The sequence below is a fragment of the Sapajus apella genome, unplaced genomic scaffold (genome assembly GCF_009761245.1).
Source record: "Sapajus apella isolate SASKATOON/1434 unplaced genomic scaffold, GSC_monkey_1.0 scaffold68, whole genome shotgun sequence".
Taxonomy (NCBI): Eukaryota; Metazoa; Chordata; class Mammalia; order Primates; family Cebidae; genus Sapajus; species Sapajus apella.
In genome coordinates, this window is record NW_022437008.1 from 6,804,170 (window position 1) to 6,812,230 (window position 8,061).

Genomic DNA, 8,061 nt, shown 5'->3' on the forward strand with positions numbered 1-8,061 from the left:
TGAGACGGAGTTTCGCTCTTGTTACCCAGGCTGGAGTGCAATGGCGCGATCTCGGCTCACCGCAACCTCCGCCTCCTGGGTTCAGGCAATTCTCCTGCCTCAGCCTCCTGAGTAGCTGGGATTACAGGCACGCACCACCATGCCCAGCTAATTTTTTGTAGTTTTTAGTAGAGACGGGGTTTCACCATGTTGACCAGGATGGTCTCGATCTCTTGACCTCGTGATCCACCCGCCTTGGCCTCCCAAAGTGCTGGGATTACAGGCGTGAGCCACCGCGCCTGGCCATGTACTGTCTTTTAAAAAAGTATTTAAAACTATAAATAAAGAATATATCATCATCATCATCATCAAAAAATAATAAATCACTGTAAAAGGTACACAAGGGAAACAAAACTCCTCTGTCTTGCCTTCCCAGAAGGACCTATGTCATTGATTTATTGTTTGTCCATCTAGTTTTTTTTTTTTTTTTTCTATTTATGTACACACAGGTGAATAGGCACGCACAGACACACAACTACGCAGACTCACACAGATACACACATTCAATGGCCGGGTGCAGTGGCTGATGTCTGTAATCCCAGCACTTTGGAAGGCCTAGGGGGACGGATTGCTTGAGGTCAGGAGTTCGAGACCAGCCTGGTTAACATAGTGAAACCCCATCTCCACTAAAAATACAAAAATTAGCGAGCGTGGCGGCAGGCGCCTATAATCCTGGCTACTCAGGAGGCTGAGTCAGGAGAATCACTTGAACCTGGGAGGTGAACATTGCAGTGAGCCGAGGTCATACCACTGAACTCCAGCCTGGGCCACAAAACGAGACTCTGTCTCAAAAAACAAAAAAAGATACACACATGCAAAGACACATATACAGAAACACAACTATGGACACAATTGCACAGACACAGACATGGACACACATACTAACAGAAATATGCAGAGACACAGACATACAGTTGCACAGATATGCAGACACATATGCACACACACAGGTGATAGACACAAAGGGACACACACCCGCACCACACCCACACACACAGTCTGCAGACACAGACATGCACAGAATCATAGGCAAAAAGACACCTACACACAAACCTGAGCACTCAGATGCACACTTGCACCCACATGTGCTTTTAAAGTATGGGATCAAACTATTCTTACTGATTCACAGCCTGCCTTTCCCCTATCATGCATGTATTTCAAAATGTACAAAACAATGTAACAGACACCCAGATGTAACAAACCGTTTAGAATATTTGCTTTAGATTTCTCTTTAAAGAACAAAACAAAATGATACAGATGAGTTAAGCCACTCCCTTCTTGCCCAGCCAGCTGTATCCCTCCTGCATACCCCTTTATGCTTTTTGCAACATTGGAATGTGTTCATAAACAATGTAACGTTTGTGTAGGTTGTAAACTTGTACATGAATGGGATATAAGTGTGTATTCTTTTGTATCTTGTTTGTTGCCTCTTGCTGTTCTCAGGGAGCATGGAAGGCCCGCTCCCTTGTCACTCCTTTGATCCACATGGGGCCTCTGTCTCCTGCTCTGTGTCCCCTCCCTCAACCAGCTTCCTCTCGCCCTTCACTCCCTCCTTCCTTCCCTGTCCTCTCTTCTTTTCCTCCCTCTTCCCGCTGCTTCCTGCGTCCCTCCCTCCTCCTCGTCTCCCTCCCTCCATTCCCCTCCACCTCTAGGCAATGCAAGCCTCTGGCTGAAAAGCTAGAAGGTCACCCAAGGAAGTGCAAAAAAGAAAAAGCATCTTGATATATTTCATAATATTATCGCCCTCTGAATTTTTACAGTTCTGTTTTTACATCTAGGTCTCTCATCCTTTTGAAATTAACTTCTCCCTGTGGTTTGAGGTCTGCATCTAAAAAAGAATTTATTTTTCAAAATGGCTAGGCAGTCTTCCAAATGAATCAACTGATAACAATTGTTTTTATTAGGATTTTAACTGGAATTGGTGAGAATTGAGGGCTTCTGATTTTTGCTTTATTACAGAAAGAATATGGGAATACAGATACGTTGTAAAAAATTAAAACATCGATTCTTTTAGTAATTAGAACTAATTACAAATTAATCCCCCCACACCCTGGCAAGCTCATTTTCCTCTTCCTAGGGAACCTCTGTTTGGTATGTGTGATAGGTTAAATTATTGATTCCAATTTTTCTCTGCTCTGTGACATCTACACCCTTGCCATGGCTTTGTGGTTGGCAGAAATAACTTCTCCATATTGATGTTGGGCTTCACCAAGGGGAAGTTAGCAGGTAGTGGCTTTGTGCAGAGCCTTAAAGTATGCTTCCATTGCTGGGCTTTCCTCTTGAGTTTCTGCTTGTGGCCATAAGAATAAGCTTCAGGCGGCTGCAGACTGGAGCCACAGAGTGAGATACACAGGGTGGGGTTGCATGAGCCTCCCGCAGACGCAGGAGAAATTCATGCTTATGATTGTATGCTTAGCTGACTAATATAAACTATATCTCTCTGTGTGTGTGTGTGTGTGTGTGTGTGTGTGTGTGTATACACATCCAAACACAAATTAGACTGGGGTGATATACATGTTACTCTATAATTATATAATATATATAATGTTATATATACTATAGGTATTATATAAAATTACATGTGTGTGTATTACATATCTTGGTCCACCCCTAACATTTTCAGGACTGAGAATAAGAGGATAAATAGACGTCTATATATCATAATGTCTAAATACCTAAAAGGTATAAATCAAGCTAGCAACTATTTAATCACATATATTATATTCTCCCACCTTGACAAATATACCTTCATAATGACCTGGAAGACCAGGTTCAGTCTGGAATTCTTGGATTCCTTGGAGTGGGGTGCTGGAATGTGCTGGCTTGGAAGAGCTGGTTCTGTTAGTCCGTTCTTGCATTGCTATAAAGAAATACCTGAGACTGGGTAATTTATGAAATTTCATTGGGCCGATGAAACCAATGAAAGAGTCTTCATTGGCCCACAGTTCTGCAGGCCTCCCTAGCATGGCTGGGGAGGCCTCAGGAAACTTACGATCATGGCGGAAGGTGAAGGGGAAGCCGGCACATCACACAGCTGGAGTGGGAGCGAGAGAGTGAGGGGGAAAGTGCCATGCACTTTAAACAACCAGATCTTGGGAGAACTCACTCACTAGCACGAAAGCAGCACCGAGAAATGGTGTTAAACCATTCATGAGAAAGTGCCTCATCCCCAACATTGGGGATTACAGTTCACCGTGAGATCTGGTGGGGTCATAGTCCAGACCATATCACTGGCCCTTTCCACACATGGGGAAACTGAGGCCCACGGAGGTGAAGCGGCACCCCCAGAGCCTAACAGTGAGTCCTACATGCCTTTCTCTTTTGACCTGCTGCAGAGCCACGCCGTTTGGAAGTGTTGGTTCATGTGTATAATTTGGCTGCTACTGAAGAACTCTAGGAATGACTTAAGGAGAGAGAATTATTTCTTAGGACTCACTGAGTTGAGGCCATCACATGTTAGGAGACATGCAGCAGGGTCTGCCTTGTGAGCTATTTAATGATGTCGTTAAAACCTGGTGTCTAGCCTCATGATCTGCTTTTCTAGACCTAAGTGACCACAAAGTTCCAGCCAACCAGCCCCAATTCAAGCAGGCTATGCATCTGACCAGACTGAACTCTCTCTTGCCTCTTTTTTTTTTTTTTTTTTTTTTTTAGACTTGGTCTTGCTCTTGTCTGCGAGGCTGGAGTGCAATGGTGCAATCTCGGGTCACTGTAACCTCCGCCTCCCTGTAACCTCTGCCTCCCGTGTTCAAGCAATCCTCCTGCCTCAGCCTCCCAAGTAGCTGGGATTACAAGCATCTGCTGCCACATCTGGCTAATTTTTGTATTTTTAGTAGAGACAGGTATTCACCGTGTTGGCCAGGCTGGTCTTGCACTCCTGACCTCGGGTGATCTGCCCGCCTCAGCCTCCCAAAGTGCTGGGATTACAGGCATAAGCCATCGTGCCTGGCCAGCTGTGCTTTTAACAGGTCTTTCCATTGCTTATCAGATTGGCAGATGTGAGGGATACAGTAGGTGATATGACCAGCCCATCCTTGCACCTCCTTTGCTGTAAAGTGAGTCCCTTTATCTGATGCAATGGCATGTGGAATGCTGCACTGTGCATCAAACACTCTGTAAGCCTTTGGGCTTGTGGTTTGGCGCAGGCCCTGCGGGCAGGAAAGGTAAACCCATCCTCAGACGATGTGTTTATTCCTGACAAAATGAATCACTGCTCCTTCCAGGGTGAAAGGGATCCAGGGTGTCGGGCTTGCCACCAAGTGACCGGTTGGTGTCCTCATGGAATGGTGCTGCATTTGGGACTCAGCGTCAGTCTCATTTGCTGGTGAATTAGAGATTTGGCAGCAGCTACATTAGCCATGGTGAGCGGGACCCCCGTTGTTGGACCCATGCATAGCCTCTGTCCTTGTCATCAGGTCCTCTTGCGTGGGTTTTTTTTTTTTTTTTTTTTTTTTTTTTTGAGATGGAGTCTCTCTCTGTCACCAGGGTGGAGGGTGGAGTGCAATGGCGATCAATGCAGGTGGAGGAATTGCAACCTCCACCTCCTGGGTTCAAATGATTCTGCTGCCTCAGCCTCTTGACAGCGGGGACTACAGGCACTGCCAACACACCTGGCTAATTTTTGGATTTTTAACAGAGACGGGGTTTCCCCATGTTGGCCAGGCTGGTCTCGATCTCCTAACCTCATACTCCGCCCACCTTGGCCTCCCAGAGTGCTGGGATTTCAGGTGTGTGCCAAGTCCCATCTACATGACTTCCGCTTGTCTCCCACCTTCTCATCTCCTTCTAGGTCCCTGACTGCCTGGCCAAGCCATTGGCCACTGTCCATGAGCCCATGTATACTCCGAACCCAGGCCATTTCCCTTTCCACCAAAGTGGGTGACCTCAAGTTCTACCCATTGGGAGGATTTCGCTTTACCACCATCTTTCCAGGCCACTTCTGAGTGGGGCTGTAGAGCACACAGCATCCACAGCTGCGGGGCAGACACCATCAGTTTTTATTTTGAATTATTATTATTTTTCGAGACAGAGTCTTGCTCTTGGTGCCCAGGCTGGCGTGCAATGGCACGATCTCGGCTCACCACAACCTCTGCCTTCCGGGTTCAAGCGATTCTCCTGCCTCAGCCTCCCAAGTAGCTGGGACTATAGGCACGTGCCACCATGCCTGGCTAATTTTTTTTTGTATTTTAGTAGAGATGGGGTTTCACCGTGTTGCCCAGGGTAGTTTCAAACTCCTGAGCTCAGGTGTCCGCCTGCCTCAGCCTTCCAAAGTGCTAGGATTACAGACGTGAGCCGCTGTGCCTGGCCACCATCCACTTTTTACCTGCTTCTGTACAACAAGCCAATACATCTGTGAAACGGCCTCTAGCCGTTTCCTCTTTCATTAGCTGATCATGCCCCTCTCCTAAGGCCACAGAGGTAAACTGAGGAAGAGGCCTCAATGCAGCAGTGTAGCTCTCAAGGGGGCCAGGCTTCCTGCTCACACAGCTCACTTGTGGCCTCTCACCCTGCTCATACTCCATCTTGGATGTGCCATTTCTATCTTCTTATTCTTTTCTTTATTATTATTATTTTTTGAGACGGAGTCTTGCTCTGTCACCAGGCTGGAGTGCCGTGGCGCAATCTTGGCTCACTGCAACCTCCACCTCCCAGGTTCAAGCGATTCTTCCGCCTCAGCCTCCCGAGTAGCTGGGACTACAGGTGTGTGCCAAACACCTGGCTAATTTTTGTATTTTTAATAGAGACGGGGTTTTACCATGTTGGCCAGGATGGTCTGGATCTCTTGACCTTGTGATCCACCTGCCTCGGCTTCCGTCTATTTTATTATTATTATGTACAGACAAGGTCTCACTCTGTCACCCAGGCTAGAGCACAGTGGTGCAATCACAGCTCACTGCAGCCTCCAACTACTGGGCTCAAGTCATTGTCCTGCCTCAGCTTCCTGAGTAGCTAGAACTGTAGTTGTGCACCACCACACATGGCTGATTTTTGACTTTTTATTTGTAGAAACGGGGGTCTCACTATGTTGCTCAGGCTGGTCTCAAACTCTTGGGCTTAAACGATCGTCTTGCCTCGGCCTCCCAAAATGCTGGGGCTACAGGTGTGGCCACTGCATCCAGCCGGCTTCTACCTTTGATAGGAGGCTGCTGAGTCCACTTGGCCTTTGACTTGTTGGTTCTGACAGGACCCAGCTCACGACTGGCAGCTGTGGCTGCAGTTTCACTGAGATCATGCGGTGATATGGTTTGGCTGTGTCCACACCTAAATCTTATCTTGAATTACAGTTCCCATAAGCCCCACGTGCCATGGGAGGGACCCACTGGGAGCTAATTGAATTATGAGGGTGGTTACTCCCAAGCTGTTCTTGTAACAGTGAATGAGTTCTCACGAGATCTGAATGTTTTGTAAGAGGCTTTTCCCCCTTTGCTCAGCACTTCTCTCTCCCGCTGCTGTGTGAAGAAAGATGTGTTTGCGGCTGGGCATGGTGGCTCACACCGGTAATCCCAGCACTTTGGGAGGCCGAGGTGGGTGGATCATCTGAGGAGTTCAAGAGTAGCCTCACCAACGTGGAGAAACCCCGTCTCTACTAAAAATACAAAATGAGCTGGGTGTGGTGGCAGGTGCCTGTAATCCCAGCTGCTCAGGAGGCTTCAGGCAGGGTCCAGCTTGAACCCAGGAGGCGGAGGTTGCAATGAGCCAAGATGGCCCCATCGCACTCAAACCTGGGCAAGAAGAACGAAATGCAGTTTCAAAAAGAAAAAAGAAAGACAGGTTTGCTTCTCCTTCTGCCATGATTGTAAGTTTCCTGAAGCACCCCCAGCCATGTGGAACCGTGAGTCAATTAACCCTCTTTCCTTTATAAATTACCCAGTCTCAGGTATTTCTGTATAGCAGCATGAAAATGAACTAATACAGTAAATTGGTACCAGGCTGTGTCCTGCAAAGCCATAAGGGTGGAGCTGTGCAAGGCCATGGCAGCCCACCTCTCACATCAACGTGACCTGGATGTGGGACATGGAGTTAAAGGACATCATTTTGGAACTTTAAGGTTTAATGAATACCCTGTTGGACTTTGGACTTGCATAAGACCCACAGTCCCCTGGTTTTGGCCAGCGTCTCTCATTTGCAATGGCTGTATTTACCCAATGCTTGTACCCTCCTTATATCTCGGAGTAACTAATTTGCTTTTGATTTTATGGCTAACGGGCAGAAGGGACTTGCCTTGTCTCAGATGAGGCTTTGGATTTGGACTTTTGGGTTCATGCTGGAATGAGTTAAGACTTTGGGTGACTGTTGGAAAGGCATTATTGTGTTTTGAAATGTGAGGACATGAGATTTGGGAGGGGCCAGGGGCAGGATGATGTGGTGTGGCTGTATTCCCACCCAAAGTCTCAGCGTGAATTGCAGTTCTCATAATCCCCACGTGTCATGGGAGGGACCCGATGGGGATAATTGAATCATGGATGTGGTTACCTCCATGCTGTTCTCGGGATGTTGAGTTCTCAGAAGACCTGATGGTTTTATAAGGGGCATTTTAGTCTTTGCTCGGCACTTCTCTCTTGTACCGCCATGTGAAGAAAGACATGTTTGCCTCCCCTTCCACAATGATTGTAAGTTTCCTGAGGCCCCTCCAGCCATGTGGAACTGTGAGTCATTTAAACCTCTTTCATTTATAAAGCACCTAGTCTCAGATAGTTCTTCATAGCAGTGTGAAAACAGACTAATAAACATAGGCAGAAACTTTGTCTGTACCAGGGCCTGGAGCATGGCAGGAGCTGCTTTTCCAAAGGATTATGATTCTCTGCGTGGGATGGCTTTGTGCCAGAACATTAAGAGTTTGCATTGTAATTCTTCCTCTGAGGCGTGCCAAAAACCTTACATGGTATCTTTCCCCAGTACTGATGCCTCTTCCACCATGGGGTCCTCTGGGTCACAGGGTCCAGGGGTTGGTACCTCGTGCACTCCAGTCCTGCTCTGGGCTGACTCAAATCTGGCAGCTTTTTCTGTTTTCTAAGATGTGGT